Here is a 20,617-nt window from a genome sequence, read left to right on the forward strand (position 1 = left end):
GTTATATACAGTGTAAACTGTCGATTAAATGCGCACCAATTTCCATCAAAATTACCAGTTACTAGAAGTTGTTCTGGAGTTTTCAAACTATCCATCTTCTTCTTGCACTGGTGTTGCTTTTTCAGAGATTTCTTTTTCAATGAGATTGATATTACTTTCAACGTTTTCCTTGCATCACCGCTTCACCAAATTTGAAGACAGATCTTTCAGTTTTTTGGCCCAACTCCTGGTGCCATATTATGTTCTTGGACAAAGACAATTACTGGGTTAGTGTACTAAAGAACTTCTAGTTCAAGACTGGTTAATTTTATTATAGTATAATACTGTGGATAGGAAACTAATGCTATAAAACTGGAACTAATAAAAACCCAACTGACCACGATGGTTTCTCCTCAAGACTCCCCCCCCCCCCTCCCCCACCCCAGGCTACAGTGTCAGTACTACAACTTGCCTGACACCTGCTGGCCGGAGGCAGTTTTTGTAATGTTTTTTTTAAATTTAGATTACGCAATTATTTTTTCCAATTAAGGGGCAATTTAGCGTGGCCAATCCACCTACCCTGCACATTTTTGGGTTGTGGGGGCGAAACCCACGCAGACACGGGGAGAATGTGCAAACTCCACATGGACAGTGACCCAGAGCCGGGATCGAACCTGGGACCTCAGCGCCGTGAGGCGGTTGTGCTAACCACTTGGCCACCGTGCTGCCCTTGTTTTTGTAATGTTAATTGAGGGATAAATATTGGCCTGGATGTGGTGAATGTGATTCACACTATATATAGTTGCCACTATCACTCCATGTATATATGTTCGTTATCTACCCATTGTAAGTGCAGTTGCACTATCCGACCACCAGGGGGAGTCGCTCTGGGAGTACGCGAGAGTTTGTACTGGGCTCCTCCCTTGGCTCCGCCCAGGACTCCTCCCCCTGGGACCGATGTATAAAGATCAGTGCCTTAGAGCCAGCGTGCCAGTTCACCTGAAGTTCAACGACGAATAGGCTGGCTCTGTTGTAAGTGTATTAAAGCCTCTGTTCAGATCCAACTACACGTGTTCGCTGAATTGATAGTTCCATCAATTTAATACACTTAAGAAGCTGCCGAAGTAAAGCATGGAATCCGCTCTAAAACCAGGACGTCTAGAACTCGATCCACAGGATGCAGAGGCGAAAGAAACCTTCTGCCACTGGCCGAAATCAGCACTGCTGAAACTACGGAGGAACAAAAGCTCAGCCTACTGCACGCGAGGGTAAGCCACAGAATTTCTACACAACTAAATCCAGCCGGTTCCTACACCGCAGCGCTGGCAATTTTGGACAAAATGTATATTAGGCCCATGAACGAGGTCTTTGCCCGCCATGTGCTCACGACTCGCCGACAACGGTCTACTGAAACTTTAGCTGAATTTGCACGCGAGTTGAACAATCTCTCAAATGACTGCAATTACCAGGCCGTAACCGCGGCCGAACATAGGGAGCTTGCTGTGCGGGATGTTTTTGTAGCGGGCCTTCGATCTAACTATGTACGCCAGAGACTATTAGAAAATGGGGCCCAGGGCTTAGAGACTACCGTAGAGGCTGCTATCACGATGGAAGTTTCCTTCTGCAGCCTCAACTCGTTTCCCGCGGACCCCGCTAACCCCGCATGGGCCCCCATGGGGGCCGCCATCTTGGCAAACCTCCACCATGCGGCCGGCCACGTGCGATTCATGGGGGCTGCCATCTTGGACGCCATCTTCATCACCACCCTCCACGTGCGATCCACGGGCCCTAGCTGCATCCCCAGACTCAAACAGCTCATCGGAGGAGTACGACCTCCCCGGGCAGTCACCACATGGCCCGCAACTCAGCGCAGTGTTCCTGCATCAAGCTCGCCAGAACGCAGCGGCATCTACTCAACAGGACGCCCGATCGGAAGAATTTAATCACTCCATGTATATATGTTCGTTATCTACCCATTGTAAGTGCAGTTGCACTATCCGACCACCAGGGGGAGTCGCTCTGGGAGTACACGAGAGTTTGTACTGGGCTCCTCCTTTGGCTCTGCCCAGGACTCCTCCCCCCGGGGCTGATGTATAAAGATCAGTGCCTGAGAGTCAGCCTGCCAGTTCACCTGAAGTTCAACGACGAATAGGCTGGCTCTATTGTAAGTGTATTAAAGCCTCTGTTCAGATCCAACTACACGTGTTCGCTGAATTGATGGTTCCATCACTGGACATTGGAGATAACAAATCTTTGTAGTGCCCTGAGATCTTTGCCAGTGATCTAATTGCAGTAAGAAGTCTTAAAACACCAGGTTAAAGTCTAACAGGTTTGTTTCAAACACTAGCTTTTGGAGCACTGCTCCCTCCTCATTCACCTGAGGAAGGAGCTGTGCTCCCAAAGACAGTGTTTGAAACAAACCTGTTGGACTTTAACCTGGTGTTGTAAGACTTCTTACTGTGCTCACCCCAGTCCAACGCTGGCATGTACACATCAGTGATCTGATTGGGCAAGTGATGAACTCTGTTTAATTTCTCATCTGAAAGACAGCAGCTGTGACAGTGCAGCTCCCCCTCAGTACTGACCCTCTGACAGTGCAGCACTCCCTCAGTACTGACCCTCTGACAGTGCGGCACTCCCTCAGTACTGACCCTCTGACAGTGCGGCACTCCCTCAGTACTGACCCTCTGACAGTGCAGCACTCACTCAGTCTGACCCTCCGACAGTTGCGGCACTCCCCTCCGTACTGCCCCTCTGACAGTGCGGCACTCCCTCAGTACTGACCCTCTGACAGTGCGGCACTCCCTCAGCTACTGACCCTTGACAATGCAGCACTCCCTCAGTACTGACCCTCTGACAGTGCGGCGCTCACTCAGTACTGACCCTCTGACAGTGCGCACTCCCTCAGTACGGACCCTCTGACAGTGCAGGCACTCCCTCAGTACTGTACCCTCTGACATGGGCATCCCTCAGTACTGACCCTCTGACAGTGCAGCACTCCCACAGTACTGACCCTCTGACAGTGCAGCTCCCCCTCAGTACTGACCCCCTTGACAGTGCGGCACTCCCCAGTACTGACCCTCTGACAGTGCAGCACTCCCTCAGTACTGACCCTCTGACAGTGCATCCGCTCAGTACGGACCCTCTGACGGTGCAGCATTCCCTCAGTACTGACCCTCTGACAGTGCGGCACTCGCTCAGTATGACCCTCGCACAGTGCAGCAGTCCCATCAGTACTGCCCCTCTGACAGTGCAGCACTCCCTCAGTAACTGACCCTCTGACAGTGCGGCACTCCCTCAGTACTGACCCCTCTGACAGTGCGGCACTCCCTCAGTACTGACCCTCTGAACAGTGCGGCACTCCCTCAGTACTGACCCTATGTCAGTGCAGCACCTCCATCAGTACTGACCCTCTGACAGTGCAGCACTCCCTCAGTACTGACCCTCTGACAGTGGCGGCACCCCTCAGTACTGACCCTCTGACAGTGCAGCACTCCCTCAATACGGACCCTCTGTCAGTGCAGTGTTCCCTCAGTACTGACCCCTACTGACAGTGCGGCACTCCCTCAGTACTGACCCCTCCCACAGTGCGCACTCCACTCAGTACTGACTGGCAGCAGCATTTGAAGCGACAAACCTTTCAGATTCGAGTGAACCTCAGCTGACTCTCGTCGGAAAAGAAAATGTAACACACTCAGCAGTTAATTATCCCAAATGTATTGGCTCTGATTCTCGACTTGGTCTTCACCTGGGCATTTCCTGTTGTGTACCTTCCAGGACTCTGAAACCATCGGACAATTCCAACACATCTCACCCAATCAAAATGCAGGGAACTCCCTCTCTAACGGCCCTGTGGCTACACCTTCACCAGACAGGCCGTACCGCCTCAGGAAAGTGCCTCAATTTGTTACCACCATCGGCAGTTGGGGATGGCCAATAAATGCTCCCTTGCCATGCACACACTTCCCGTCAACAAGTAAAACTGCTGAGGCCTGGGGAACCATTACTATCAACTTCAGGCCAGCTGATGGGAATGAGGGTTAGGATTAGGATCTAGAGCTTTCTTGAATCAGGCTTCTCTCCATGTATAGAAACCATTGCACAGATGGAGCAGGCCTCACAATTGAAGAACGTGAAGCAGATATTCAGGATATTGGGATAGAAAACCTAACTCCACAATATTATCATGTGAGGGGGAGAAATTATATCTAATACAACTCTATTAGTCCAGAAAGTTTGCAAAGCAAGGTGATTTGTCGTGACAGCTGAAAGTCAGTTATGTGTCACCACCAAAAGTAGCAGCAGAACAGGAATCTGGGGAGCAGTGAATGAGACCCCCTTCTCGAAGGTTGAATCACACCGTGTTTTTCACAGTGTGAAGCATAATTATATCGCAGAGTCAAACCTGCTGAAAATCTGTTTGATTTTGCAGGCTTTGTACAAGCTTATGCAGAGGCGATTAAAATGTTTTGAAAAACCTGGTGCTCCCACGCATGCTATTAAATAATTCCAAATTTGTCAGCCAAGAGGAGAGTTTCCTGCCCGTTTATATCCAGACCTCACCTTGTCTGAGACTCTGATTTTCAGTATAATGTCATGCCAGCTGCAAACCCACACTGTATAGCTATGGCATCATTGCAGCCTAAAGGTATCAGTTTTATTTTTAACCTGTTTATAGCAGGTGCTGGAATGTGTAAACCTCCAAACTGCAGTGACATCCTCCAATTAACACCATGGTCTTCATTTTTCCATCAACACTGGTTAGCAATCCACTGACTAAATTTACCAATAAAAACCAATCAATAATCAGCTTATTCAGACACACTTCAATGTGTCGGTTATGTTATGAATGCCTCACTCACTCTGGTAATATAACTGCCTTTACAAACTTCCTGTCTGTAGACAGTGATATGAAAGGTAAAAGATATTTAAAAACATGTCAACTGAATCTCTGTAAGGAGTTGCTCCGGACAGTGTAAGAAGCAATTGGCCTGGGACACTCGACAAGGCTTGTGCCAAAGGCATGTTACATTATTAGCCTGGAGACATGATGATTCGTTCCTCTTTTTCAGTTGCTGTTATTCATTTCCAGCATGTATTCAGTCCCTTTTACTTTACTCTTTTCATTTCTTTTTAAAGGTTGCATTTCAATATTAGTCAGTTATGAAATGAAAATGAAATGAAAATCGCTTATTGTCACAAGTAGGCTTCAAATGAACATAGAACAGTACAGCACAGAACAGGCCCTTCGGCCCTCGATGTTGTGCCGAGCATTGTCCGAAACCAAGATCAAGCTATCCCACTCCCTGTCATTCTGGTGTGCTCCATGTGCCTATCCAATAACCGCTTGAAAGTTCCAAACGTGTCCGACTCCACTATCACAGGAGAAATGTAAAATGAAAAATGAAAATCGCTTATTGTCACAAGTAGGCTTCAAATGAAGTTACTGTGAAAAGCCCCTAGTCGCCACATTCCGGCGCCTGTTCGGGGAGGCTGTTACGGGAATCGAACCGTGCTGCTGGCCTGCTTGGTCTGCTTTCAAAGCCTGCGATTTAGCCCTGTGCTAAACAGCCCCAGTAGGCAGCAGGCAGTCCATTCCACACCCTAACCACTCTCTGAGTAAAGAACTTCCCTCGGATATCCCTCCTATATCTCCCACCCTGAACCTTATAGTTATGCCCACTTGTAACAGCTACATCCACCCGAGGAAATAGTCTCGAACGTCCACTCTATCTATTCCCCTCATCATCTTATCAACCTCTATTAAGTCGCCTCTCATCCTCCGCTCCAAAGAGAAAAGCCCTAGCTCCTTCAATCTTTCCTCTTAAGACCTACCCTGCAACCAGCAGCATCCTGGTAATCTCCTTTGCACCCTTTCCAGTGCTTCCAAATCCTTCCTATAATGAGGTGACCAGAACTGCACACAGTACTCCAAATGTGGTCTCACCAGGGTCCTGTATAATTGCAGCATAACCCCCGCGGCTCTTAAACTCAAGCCCCCTGTTAATAAACGCTAACACACTATAGACCTTTGTCACGGCTCTATCCACTTGAGTGGCAACTTTCAGAGATCTGTGGATATGAACCCCAAGATTTCTCTGTTCCTCCACATTCCTCAGAACCCTGCCGTTGACCCTGTAATCCTAATTCAAATTTTTTCTACCAAAATGAATCACCTCGCACTTATCAGGGTTAAACTCCATCTGCCATTTTTCGGCCCAGCACTGCATCCTATCAATGTCTCTTTGCAGCCTACTACAGCCCTCCACCTCATCCACTACTCCACCAATCTTGGTGTCATCAGCAAATTTACTGACCCACCCTTCAGCCCCGTCCTCCAAGTCATTGATAAAAATCACAAATAGCAGAGGACCCAGCACTGATCTCTGTGGTACACCGCTGGTAACTGGTCTCCAGTCTGAAAATTTACCATCCACCACCACCCTCTGTTTTCTATGTGATAGCCAGTTACTTTTCCAATTGGCCAAATTTCCCTCTATCCCACACCTCCTTACTTTCTTCATGAGCCGACCATGGGGAACCTTATCAAACGCCTTACTAAAATCCATGTATACGGCATCAACTGCTCTACCTTCATCTGCATGCTTAGTTACCTCCTCAAAGAATTCAGTCAAATTTGTGAGGCAAGACTTACCCGTGTTGACTATCCCAGATTAAGCTGCATCTTTCCAAATGGTCATAATTCCTATCTTTCAGGACCTTTTCCATTAACTTACCGACCACTGAAGCAAGACTAACCGGCCTATAATTACCAGGGTCATTCCTATTCCCTTTCTTGAACAGAGGAATAGCATTCGCCACTCTCCAGTCCTCTGGCACTATCCCCGTGGACAGTGAGGACCCAAGATCAAAGCCAAAGGCTCTGCAATCTCAATCCCTTGCCTCTCAAGTATCCTTGGATATATCCCATCTGGCCCAGGGACGTGTTCACCCTCAGGTTTTTTCAAAATTCCTCATATATCCTTCCTCAGAACATCTACCTCCTCCAGCCTACCCACCTGTATCACACACTCATCCTCAAAAACATGGCCCCTCTCCTTGGTGAACACTGAAGAAAAGTATTAATTCAACGCCTCTCCTATTTCTTCTGACTCCATGCTCAAGTTCCCACTACTGTCCTTGACCGGCCCTAACCTCACCCTGGTCATTCTTTTATTTCTCACATAAGAGTAAAAAGCCTTGGGGTTTTCCTTGATCCGACCCGCCAAGTACTTCTCATGCCCCCTCCTAGCTCTCCTAAGCCTTTTTTATAGCTCATTCCTTGCTACCTTGTAACCCTCAAGCGACCCAACTGAACCTTGTTTTCTCATCCTTACAAACTCTTCCTTTTTCCTCTTGACAAGACATTTAACCTCTTTTGTGAATCATGGTTCCTCACACGGCCATTTCCTCCCTGCCTGACAGGGACATACCTATCAAGGACACGCAGTATTTGTTCCTTGATCAAGCTCCACTTTTCATTTGTGCCTTTCCCTGACAGTTTCTGTTCCCATCTTATGCTCCCTAATTCTTGCCTAATCGCATCATAATTACCCCTCCCCCAATTATAAACCTTGCCCTGCCGTATGGCCCTATCCCTCTCCATTGCAATAGTGAAAGACACCGAATTGTGGTCACTATCTCCAAAGTGCTCTCCCATAAACAAATCTAACACTTGGCCCGGTTCATTACCCAGTACCAAATCCAATGTGCCCCCCACCACCCCCCCCCCCCTCTTGTCGGCCTATCCACATATTGTGTCAGGAAACCCTCCTGCACACACTGTACAAAAACTGCCCCATCCGAACTGTTCGACCTATAGAGGTTCCAATCAATATTTGGAAAGTTAAAGTCACCCATGACAACTACCCTGAGACCTCCACACCTATCCATAATCTGTTTTGCAATTTCTTCCTCCACATCTCTATTACTATTTGGGGGCCTGTAGAAAACTCCTAACATGTGACCGCTCCTTTCCTATTTCTAACCTCGGCCCATATTATCTCAGTAGGCAGATCCCCTTCGAACTGCCTTTCTGCAGCCGTTAAACTATCCTTGATTAACAATGCTACTCCTCCACCTCTTTTACCACCTTCCCTACTCTTACTGAAACATCTATACCCCGGAACTTCCAACAACCATTCCTGTCCCTGTTCTAACCATGCCTCCGAAATGTCCACAACATCGTAGTCCCAAGTACCAATCCACGCTCCAAGTTCACCTACCTTATTCCGGATGCTCCTTGCATTGAAGTAGATACACTTCAACCCCACCTTTCTGTCTGCCAGTACCCTCCTGTGACCTTGATACCCTCCTCAGTACCTCACTACTCACAACACTGGCTTCTGGACTACAGCTCGTTTTCCCATCCCCCTTACAAATTAGTTTAAACCCCCCCCCCCCCCCGAAGAGCCGCAGCAAATTTCCCTCCCTGCAGAAGGAGGCCACCCGGCCCTTCGAGTCTGCACCGGCCCCCGGAAAGAGCACCCCACTCAAGCCCACGCCTCTGCCCCATACCGTAACCCAGCAACCCCATCCAACTCCTTTGGACACTAAGGGCAATTTATCATGGCCGATCCACCTGACCTGCACAGCTTTGGACTGTGGGAGGAAACCGGAGCACCCGGAGGAAACCCACGCAGACACGGGGAGAATGTGCAGACTCCGCACAGACAGTGACCCAGCCGGGAATCGAACCTGGGACCCTGGAGCTGTGAAGCGACAGTGCTAACCACTGTGTTATCGTGCTACCATGGAGTCTTATCTTATTAAGTAGCCATTCCTGTGGTACCTTATAGAATGCCTTTTGGAAACCCAAGTCTATTACATCTACTGGTTCTCCTTCATCTACCCTGCTTGTTCAATGAATTGTAATAAAATTGTCAGGCATGGTTTCCCCTTCATGAAACCATGCTGACTCTGCTGGATTATATTTTCTGCATTTCTACATCTTTTGTAATGGACATTTTCCGAATGACAGAAGTTAAGCTGATTGGCCTGTAGTTACTTGTTTTTTGTCTCCCTCCATTTTTGAACCAAGGTGTCACATTGACAGTTTTCCAATCCTCTGGGACTTTAAGGATTCTTGGAAGATTACTACCAGTGCAACCATTATCTCTGTAGCTATGTCCTTTAATATCCTAGGATGCCACCCGCCAGGTTCAGAGACCCTATCGGCCTTTAGAACATAGAACATAGAACATAGAACAGTGCAGCACAGAACAGGCCCTTCGGCCCTCGATGTTGTGCCGAGCAATGATCACCCTCTCAAACCCACGTATCCACCCTATACCCGTAACCCTTAACCTTACTTTTTAGGACACTAAGGGCAATTTAGCATGGCCAATCCACCTAACCTTTAGGCCCATTAATTTCCTGAGTACAATCCCTCGTGATTGTTATTATACTTATTTCCTCCCCTCTTTTTCCCCTTGTTTGTTTATTTTTGGAATGTTATTTGTGTCTTCCACCGTGAAGACTGATGTATTTGTTTTGCTCTTCTGTCATTTCCTTGTTCCCCAGTATTATCTCCCGAGCCACGTGCAATTGACATAGAGATGTGAAAATTAGGGAAGTAAACACTGGCCTGGGAAAGAGGGGTTCCATTTCATGGGGCACTGGCACCAGGATTGAGACAGGAGGGATCTGTATTGTTGGGACGGTCTCCACCTGAACCGATCTGGGACTAGTGTTCTCGCGGAAAGGATAAATAGGCTGGTCACGAGGAATTTAAACGAGCAAATGGGGGGAAGGGAAGGGTAAAACTACAAGAAGTATAATGGTTAATGGGAAGCAGAACAGCAGGTCAGCGGGTGAGGAGAAGTTAGAGGGTAATAGGATGAAGAGGCAGGGTCTGTCTAACCACTACGGAGGGGAAAGGAAACATAAAAAATCAAAGGGTAAGGAGACTGCGGGAGTGAAAGTTGGGGATGAGGCTGAATGTTATCAGAGATTAATAAAGGAGGTCAGAATGTGTGAGAAGCACAGTGCACAAGACAATCCTGCAAGGGAAAGACAAATCAGTCAGACATATTTAAAAGCCGTGTACCTAAATACCACAGGATTCAGAATCAGGTCAATAAGCTGACAGCACCAATAGAGACAATGGGGTATGATTTGGTGGGGATCACTGAAACATGGTTGCAGCAGGACCGGGACTGGAAGTTGAATGTCCAATGGTACTCCGTATTCCCAAAGGATAGACCGGATGGAACAGGAGGTGGAGTTGCTTTATTGATTAATGATGACATCAAGGCTGTATTAAGAAATGATATTGGTTCTAGGGGCTAAAATATTGAATTGATCTGGGTGGAAATGAAAAACAAGGGAAAAAACTCCTTGCTCGGAGTAATTTATCGGCCCCCGAGTAATACTTCCAAAGTGGGGCATGGTATCAACCAAGAAATAATTTGGATCTGGATTTGATTTGAATTTGATTTATTGTGACATGTACCGAAGTACAGTGAAAAGTATCATTCTGCGTACAGTCCACAGATCATTTCATACATGGAAAAACATAGGACATACATAATTACACAATGTAAACATATAGACACAGGTATTGGGTGAAGCATACGGAGTGTTGTACTACTCAGTGGAGAAGATGTGTGAAGAGGTCAATTCAGTCTATAAGAGGATTGTTTAGGAGTCTGGTAACAGCGGGGAAGAAGCTGTTTTTGAACCTGTTAGTGCTTGTTCTCAGACTTTTGTATCTCCTGCCCGATGGAAAAAGTTCAAAGAGTGAATAACCCAATTGAGAGGTGTTTAATATCTCCCTGAACATCCGCCATTGTTCCTCAACTGTCCTACCCTCAATGAAGAATAAAGGGATTAAGGGTTATGGTGTTCGGGCCGGAAAGTGGAGCTGAGTCCACAAAAGATCAGCCATGATCTCATTGAATGGGGGAGCAGGCTCGAGGGGCCAGATGGCCTACTCCTGCTCCTAGTTCTTATGTTCTTATGTTCTTATGTTATAAATAGAGCTGGCTAGTTTGGAACCAGCAGAGAGAGAGGAGTGAGCAGCAAGTTGCTGCAGTTGTGTATATATATGTTATTGTAAATAAATGTTATTTCTTTGTATCCTGAAAACTCGTGCTGGATTCTTCGTGGCCCTCTCAAAACTGGCGATGAGGGTTAAAGTGAAATCTGTCTACACTGCTGAAGCCACCTCCCTGGATTTTTGTTGGATACAGGTTGGAAGTTGTTTTCTGTTACACCATGCCTCTGTATGGACGTTTGGATGTTTTTGATGCTGCGCTGGAAAGCTGGAACCAGTACGCACAACGGATGCGTTACTATTTCCGGGCAAACAACATCACCGAAAACAAGCGGCAGGTGGTCATATTGCTCACCGCCTGCGGCCCGCATACGCTTGGGGTGATTAGGAGCCTTATGTACCCAGCTGCGCCGGACACCAAAACAAACTTGTGAACATAGTGGGGCAAAATTTTAACCCAATCCTGTCCACAATAGTCCAACGTTACCGGTTTAATATCGCTGAGAGGACCCCAGGAGAATCCCTTGCCGACTTTCTATCCAGGCTACAGGGAATGGAGGTGCAGCCTTGGGGCACAACCCCTTCCGTCTGAAAATGTCCCCCTGCACCCCTGCGGTACCTTGGGCGAGGCGACGTCCGAATCGACGCCAGTGGCCGTCGGACGTTCCACCCCGAAGGGAACCTTCTCCAGAACCAATGGATGAGGAGCCATGTCCGTGTCAGACTTGCAGGTGCCGACCCCGTCACGGACTCCGGTCCTGGGGGCGCCAGAGGCGCCGTCGTTCCAAAACTGGGGCCAGCCCAGGGGCCGTACCTTTCATTTGGATGAACCTGCGGCTACTACTCCCGAGGACGTGGAGACGGAGGACGACTGCCTGCAGCTGCATTGTGTGGCAGCTCCCCGTGTGGCCCCCCATTAAGGTGACAGTACGGGTCAATGGTCACCCAATTGAGATGGAGTTGGACACTGGCGCAGCGTCTCCGTGATCATCCAGAGGACATTCGACCGCATCAAGCAGGGTATACAGACCCTTACATTAACCGACACACAGGCCAGGTTGGCCACCTACACGGGGGAACCATTGGACATTGCAGGAACTATGATGACCCCTGTTGTTTATGGACACCAGGAGGGACGTTTCCCACTTATCGTGATGCGCGGCCATGGGCCCAGCTTGTTGGGTCGGGACTGGTTGCACCATTTGCGGCTGCAGTGGCAGCACATCCTCCAAACAGTTTCTGGAGGGTTGACTGAGGTGCTAGGACAATACCCAGATGTATTCCAGCCCGGTTTGGGGAAAATAAAAGGGGCCATAGCCCGTATCCAAGTCGAACCAGGAGCAACGCCGCGCTATTTCCGGGCGCGCCCGGTGCCTTACGCCTTGCTCGAGAAGGTAGAAGGGGAGCTCACTCGTTTGGAGACTTTGGGCATCATCAGGCCCGTCCGTTTCGCTGACTGGGCAGCACCAATTGTACCTGTAATGAAGCCAGATGCCACAGTTCACTTGTGCGGCGACTATAAACTTACAGTGAATACAGCTTCCCGACTCGACCGATACCCAATGCCTCGCATAGAGGACCTCTACGCGAAGCTTGCAGACGGACTCTCGCTCACAAAATTAGATATGAGTCACGCCTACCTACAGTTGGAGCTGGACCCTGCCTCCCGGCCATATGTAACGATTAATACACACCGGGGCCTGTATGAATATACATGTTTGCCCTTTGAGGTATCCTCTGCCTGCGCTATTTTTCAATGGGTTATGGAGGGAATTTGAGAGGTTTACCGCATGTCGCTATCTACTTAGATGACGTTTTGATCACAGGGACGTCGGAGCAGGAACATCTGGAAAATTTGGAGGCTGTCCTTAGACGCTTTTCGGAGGCTGGAGTCCGTTTACGTCGCACAAAGTGCGTTTTTCAGGCGAAGGAATAGTCTACCTGGGTTATCGGGTGGACCGCGAAGGTTTGCACCCCGTCGCAGAGAAGGTGCGCGCGATTCAACAGGCCCCCGCCCCGACTGACACTTCGCATCTTCGTTCTTTTCCCAGCCTCGTAAACTATTACAGAATGTTCCTCCCCAATCTGGCAACTACGCTGGCCCCGTTGCACCTTCTGCTAAAGAAGAATCACACCTGGGTTTGGGGTCAGCCGCAAGAAACCGCTTTCCGGCGGGTAAATCAACAATTGTCGTTGTCTGGGTTACTAACCCACTATGATCCTGGAAAGCCTTTGCTCGTCACATGTGATGCATTCCCGTATGGTATTGGGGCCGTCCTGTCCCACAAGATGGAGAACGGGGCCGAGCAGCCGATAGCTTTCGCCTCCCGCACATTGACTGCAGCGGAACGAGTTTGCGCAGATCGAGAAGGAGGGCCTGGCAGTGGTCTTTGCGGTGAAACGTTTCCACCAGTACGTATATGGCCGCCACTTCACTATCGTGACTGATCATAAACCTCTGCTGGGACTTTTCTGAGAGGATAAGCCAATACTGCCCATTGCTTCCGCACGGATCCAGTGCTGGGCTTTGTTGCTCGCTGCCTACGAGTATTCTCTGGAGCACAAACCAGGAACCCAGATAGGGAATGCCAACGCACTGAGCCGATTGCCTTTATCGACCGGCCCCATGTCGACCCCCACGACCGGTGAGGTGGTTGCCACCCTAAATTTTATGGACACCTTGCCTGTCGCGGCAACACAGATCCGTGAGTGGACCCAGACGGAGCCAGTCCTGTCAAAGGTTCGGCACATAGTCCTGTATGGGGGGCAGCCTAGGCAGCTCCCAGGCGAGTTGCGGGCATTTTCCTCCAAGCTGTCCAAATTCAGCGTGGAAGACGGCAACCTTTTGTGGGGGACGCGTGTGATTGTCCCGGAAAAAGGACAGGAGTTGATACTGTGAGACTTGCTCAGTGGGCATCCAGGTGTGACCAAAATGAAAATGTTGGCCCGGAGTTATGTCTGGTGGCTAGGCCTCGACACCGACATTGAGAAGGTGGCCCAAAACTGCTCCATTTGCCAGGAGCATCAGAAGCTTCCGCCGGCCGGGCCCCTACATCACTGGGAATGGTCAGGGCGGCCTTGGGCGCGCTTGCATGCGGATTTCTCCGGCCCTTTTCAAGGATCCATGTTCCTGCTATTAATCGATGCCCAGTCTAAATGGCTAGAGGTGCGTTGGGAGGCGCAACGTTCTGCGCAACAGTCGAGAAGATTGTCTCAGTACACATGGCCTCCCCGAGGTGCTGGTTACGGACAACGACACTCCGTTCACAAGTGAGGAGTTTGCGAGGTTCATGAAGATGAACGGCATACGCCATATCCGCACTGCCCCTTACCGCCCGGCTTCCAATGGGTTGGCGGAGCGCGCAGTGCAGACATTCAAACGAGGCCTCAAGAAGCAGTCTTCCGGGTCTGTGGACACGAGACTGGCTCGGTTTGTGTTTTCATATAGGACCACCCCCCATGCGGTGACTGGGGTAGCTCCCGCAGAACTCCTAATGGGCTGGAGACTTCGCACCGGCCTTAGCATGGTTTTGTTCGCACCGGCGCAAATGTACGCCGCACCCAAGAACGGCAGGGACATGGTTTTTCTTGGCATTGGCCGATTCGGCAGTTTGCCCCCGGTGACCCAGTGTTCGTTCGGAATTTTGCTGGTGGTGCCCAGTGGGTCCCTGGCGTAATCATTCGCCAAACGGGCCATATCTCTTACCAGGTGCAAGCCCAGGGTCGTATCCAGTGCAAACATGTAGACCACGTTCGGTTCAGAAGACTATCCCCGCCCCCGGAGCTCATTCCTACAGCCACAGAGACTAGACACGTTGGAAAGTATTCCTCACAATGTTCCTCTGGTGCCGCACTCAAAGCCTGCGCAGGTCGTGACAGAACCGCGTGGAGATAGAGACGCCAAGATGGCGGAGGCAGCAGACTCCGACTCCGAGATGGAGACACAGGACACCTCAGAGGGGGAATCCTCGGGCCCACGGGTCGTGGATGTACAACCGTCACACCGTTCATCACGGAAGCGCCGGTCTCCGCCTCGTTACACGCCGCCCGATCCAGCGCCTCGTGCAAACGGTGTCCGGCCTGCGGCAAAACGAGTCCGACGCCCTCCTTCGCCAGGGTCTTCGGTGGATTCCTTGGACTTTGGGGGGGAGGGATGTTATAACCTGCCTGCTTACCACTGGCTGGGGACTAATGGCAATCCCACAATCCTTTGGGAGTATGAGCTTCCCCAATGAGGGGGGCGGAGAAATCATTAGCAGATTCCCTGCATAAACAGAGCTGGCCAGTTTGGAACCAGCAGAGAGAGAGAGGAGAGAGCAGCTAGGGAAGTTGCTGCTGTTGTTGTATCTATATGTTATTGTAAATAAATGTTATTTCTTTGTATCCTGAAAACTTGTGCTGGATTCTTCGTGGCCCTCACAAAACCTATCCAACCTCTCTTCATAACTGGGATTTGTTTAGCTCACTGGGCTAAATTGCTGCCTTTTAAAGCAGGCCAGCAGCACGGTTCAATTCCCGTACCAGCCTCCTCGAACAGGCGCCACAATGTGGCGACTAGGGGCTTTTCACAGTAACTTCATTGAAGCCTACTCGTGACAATAAGCGATTTTCATTTTCATTTCAACTGTTCCATCCCAGGCAACATCCTGGTGAATCTCCTCTGCACCCCCTCCAGTACAATCACATCCTTCCTATAATGTGGCGACCAGAATTACACTCAGTGCTCCAGCTGTGGCCTCATCAAAGTTCTATCGATCTAAAAGCGAGTGTCACATATGCCTTTTTCACCACCCTATTAACCTGCCCTTCTGCCTTCAGAGATCTAAGGACAAACACGCCATGGTCCATTTTTTTCTCAGGACTTCCCAGTGTGGTGCCATTCATTGAATACTTCCTTGTTAAATTACTCCTTCCAAAGTGGATCACCTCACACTTTTCAGGGTTAAATTCCATCTGCCACTTATCTGCCCATTTGACCATCCCGTCTATAACTTCCTGTAGCCCAACACACTCAGCCTCACTGTGTCTCTGGCTTGGACCAGCATTGATTGACCATCCCTAATGCCGTTGAGAAGGTAGTAGTAAGCTCCTCCTCAAACCACTGCATCACCTATTGTGTAGGCACATCCACAGTGCTGTTGAGGAGGGACAACAAGGATTTTGACCCAGTGACAGTGAAGGAACAGCGATTTAATTTCAAGTCAGGGTGGTGAGTGACTTGGAGGGGAGTCTCCAGGTGGTGGGGTTCCCAGGTATCTGCTGCCCTTGTCCTTCTAGATGGTAGTTACCATGGGTTTGGAAGGTGCTGCCAAAGGATCTTTGGTGAGTTATTGCAGTTCATCTTGTAGATGGTACACACGGATGCCACTGTTCATCAGTGCTGGAGGGAGTGAATCTTTAATGTGGTGAATGGGGTGCCAGTCAAGCGGGCTGTTTTGTTCTGAATGGTGTCGAGCTTCTTGAGTGTTGGAGCTGCACTCGTCCAGGCAAGAGGAGAGTATTCCATCACGCTCCTGACTTGTACCTTGTAAATGGTGGACAGTTAATCCATATACAGTTAATTGGGGGATCTTGCGGGATCGAAATCCAAAGGCTGTAAACCACGTACGCTGGAATTTTCCAGAGTTTAAACAAACAAGATGTCACATTTACTTTTTCTGTATTCAGTAAAAATTCAGCATTGCTGCTTTAATTGTTCAGGGGTTTGTGGAAAGAGATGAATGTTAATGCCTTGCAACAGTTAACAAAGGTTAATTTGAAGGTGTTGGCAAATAAATTAGAGGTTGATTGGAAAGTAGAGGCTGAAAGACATATTATTGAAGAATTGACTCAGCACTTGAACCTGAGGAGGAATAGCCTGCTCCTGGTAGCACTCAGGTTGAACAAACTAAACTTCAATAACAAATGAAAAAACTTGAATTGGAGTCAGAAAAACCAAAACCTGATTAAGAGAAACAATTATTGTAACCTTGGTAATGCTTTTGCCATTATTGGGGAGGTGATGTTTGACTCAAAAGATGAGTATGTTAAAAATTTCTCCGATAATCTTAAGGTGGAATCAAATATTGTGGAAAGCGGGGGATGGTGGTCATAAGAATCTCTGCCCAGAGACAGGCCAATGTGATCTGGTTGGCATGGAGAAAGAAACCCAAAGAGAAACCTATTGAAAAAGCAAGCGATTGGCACAGTTAAGGGTGCGGGGGAAATTGTATTCCCGGATTGATTGGGTGTTTTTTGAAGACTGGGACAGGGTCCTGACTGAAACACGACAACTCCGAACATGTCTGGGACTCCAGCACAGTTGCAAAGTGTGACAGGCTGCATGTGCTCAGTTCCTGGCGTTCTTTTGGCAGCTGTAGGGTAATTCCGGAATGATGTTGTGGAATGAAACAACGGCCACAGGACTGGGGCTGCTGTACAAAAAGACTGAGCCCATGTGACGAGGATGGTCAGGAACTGTGGAGGCAGAAAGTTAAGTGTTCTTGTCAACTCATTGCACAGCCAGATCCCAGAAAAACCCAGGAGCCATTCAGAGCTTCATGGACTGAAGCTGGAGCATCGGAAAGCTCAGGAGCAGCAGCTGGGGGTTGGACCTCAGGAAGGCCCAGGAGCCATTGTTGTCTGTCACCATAGGCCTGAGGCCTGTCGCCATTCATTTATGGAACTCTGCATTTTTGCATTTTATTTCTGCTTTGCTGTTGATTTTAAGCCTATAGTGACTATTTAAAGTTATTTTGTACCAAGTCTTCCTTGGTAGACATTGATCATAACTCAGCTATGATTGTGCTTTGATTAATTGATCAATAATAATCAGTAGTTTTGTGTCTTCCCAGACCTTGTTTATTTTCACACTGGCCACGTATTTCGATGACAGCTTTTTTTTCCAATTTCCACGCCAGAATACTAAATCCTGTCTTGTTCATTTGAATTCCTTTTTCTTGCTGCATTCAGTGATTCTTGGACCAGCGGCCAGAGTGATGAGAAATCTTCCTGAATCACTGAAGCTCAGGAAGTGGAACTTCATTGATGGACATTAGACAGGAAGGATGGCACCTGGGGAGACACCATCAAAAGATGCATCAACAACTTAGATATTGCAAAGTCCAATAGGCCTTGCTGTGTCACTGAGTGGAATTGATGAGAACTGAGATTGCTTTCGGGAAACTTTTGTTCCAGGTCCCAAAAGGCTGACATGGAGCTAGAAATTTGTCTGAGAGAATTGCTGCCTCTATGACTCTCTGCTGCATCCATAGTGAAAAGTCACCACTCAAGATGGGATGAAGGGCCAGGACTGGATTGACTGTTGTGTCTGCTCGCACGATTTCTCAATAGCTTGGTAACGATGTACCGAGGGGACGGTATAGTATGCATCATGGCGAGCTGTCGTGGAACTGACCAATTTGGGGTTGTTTGTGCTTTGGAAAAATCTGTTCTCTTGTTTTTATATATCATTTATAATTTTCATATCATTATTATAATAATCGCTATTCGGTACTCAATAAAATTGTTGTTTTAAAACATTACTCATCAGTCGCTCATTCCTGTTATGCCTAGAATACGGCTCGAAGGTTAAGTGAGACGCTGAAAGAAACTCCTATACCTGGCTCCTTCCAGTAAATATGTCTGTTGGGGCACAAGAAATCTCAGGAGCAGCGTTGTTCTATTGTGAGGAATTCAATATCTGGAATCATGCTGGTGATTAGATGCCGCGGAAAAAATTGGGCAACTGGGAAGCGAGCAGTCATTGGAAAATGTGAGTTAGAGTTACTGTTGAGGGAAATCAGAAGATTTATCCGCAAAAGAAGGAGCTGAAATCCATTCTCTGGAAAACTCTTTAAAGAATGTTTGTGACTCACAATGATTACTGACATCTGGGTGGGCTGGTGAGGAATCTGTCTTGGTTTTGTCTTCATTTACTGTGCTGTTATTACTTCATGTTTACTTTTTGTTAATTCTGTATGTCAGAGTGTAGGATAGATCATATTTACTGCTTGCTTTGTTGATTCTTGTATAAAAGAATTTCTTCTATTTGTTTAAACTGCAGATTGTACAGCTTTATTCTCTAAGTAACTGGGATTTCCAATTTTGATTACCTCAAAAATAGGTTAGTGGTCTCGAACTGGGTCACAACAAATCTGGAACTGTAATAAAACTGGCTGTTGGCTCTGGGATTGTAACAAGGTGTAGAGAAAGGAACTGGGGGACAAGGCAGATACCGTTATGTGGAAGCAGGATGTTGGTAAGGATCTGCTCTTCTGTTCAAACTAAGGGAACAGAACGGATGGGACATTAGGAGATTTAAAGAACAAGGAGTTGCCAAGGTGGGCCTTCATGCTGGAAATCACATCCCAGAAACCTGGGCCAAGTGGACCGATTTTCCAAAAGACGCTGGAAGTTGCAGTGGTGAATGGCAGGATGAAGTGAACCTATTGGAACTCTGCGTGTAACTTGGGATCCAACCTTGTAATACTATATATCTACCAGAAGTGCAGTGCACTGTGAGCGGAATTGTGAGACGTCTTGATTGTTTAATATTAATATTAGTTAATACGGAAATAGTTTTTCTTCAGTTTGATGTATTATCTGCTTGTTAACCAGTGCTTGGTACATGCTGATTTTAATTTGGTTTGTTACAGTGAAGTCTTAGATAAGAAATTCTCGTCCCTGTGATTACTTTGTTCGGTCACTAAGAAATTCTTTTTTTTGTTTGGGTTTTATCGGCATCTACGGGTAACAACATGCACTAATTTTATAGAAAATGCAGTACACACAATACAGGTAAATGTACTTCACGTGTATATTTACTTAACAAACCTCTAGCACCATTCCGTAACACAGGAAGTGTATCACTCAAATTGATCAAAAAATAGTTTGGCTCTTTGTTGTAGCATTTCAATAACAAACACAGAAAAAGGTTAAGTTCATAGTAATTTGCTACACAACTGTGTACTGAGATCACACACAATGACGCCGCCTGTTACTTGTGTTTACTAATCAGAGATGCAATTATCCACTTTTGGATTCCCAATGAGCTACATGTGCCCCATGGTTAAGGTATTGGACAACACGGTAGTCAGACCTCCTTCACTTCTATTTTATAGTCTTTTAACCACATGTTTCTTGAACTAAGTACCTCAAACACAAACGATTACTTGTTATGATCCTGAAGCTCAGATGTTCTGTCATAATTAATAAACAACATTAAAATGACAAGAGAGCCTTGAGAGAGAAAAATGGAAAATTGAGCAATTTACAATCGTATGAAAAATACTTCAATACAGAAATGTTGGTTCTTTTTAAGATCATTTGATATTTTAGAAAGATACAGTCCATGTAAAAAATATTCAGATATCTCACATTTTAACAAACATTTTCATCCACGTTAAAATATATTTTGATTGGGACGCTTTGTAAATTGTTTGGAGCTTTCACCTTGGCTGACCCTGAATGTTTGTGCCTCTGCAGCGCTTGGCTGCAAACAGGGACAATGATTTGAGATTCGGTGTGTGTTTTGGGGTTTGCCAAACATCCCGAATTGACCTGTGGGCCACGAGATGCAAATCCGAGAGGAAGTCCGAAATACCGGAAATAAATCGTTCGTTCGAACATTCTTTGAGGATTGTGCCAGGGGGTAGAGAAAAA

This window comes from Scyliorhinus canicula, chromosome 9, assembly GCF_902713615.1.
Source record: "Scyliorhinus canicula chromosome 9, sScyCan1.1, whole genome shotgun sequence".
In the NCBI taxonomy this organism is placed as follows: domain Eukaryota; kingdom Metazoa; phylum Chordata; class Chondrichthyes; order Carcharhiniformes; family Scyliorhinidae; genus Scyliorhinus; species Scyliorhinus canicula.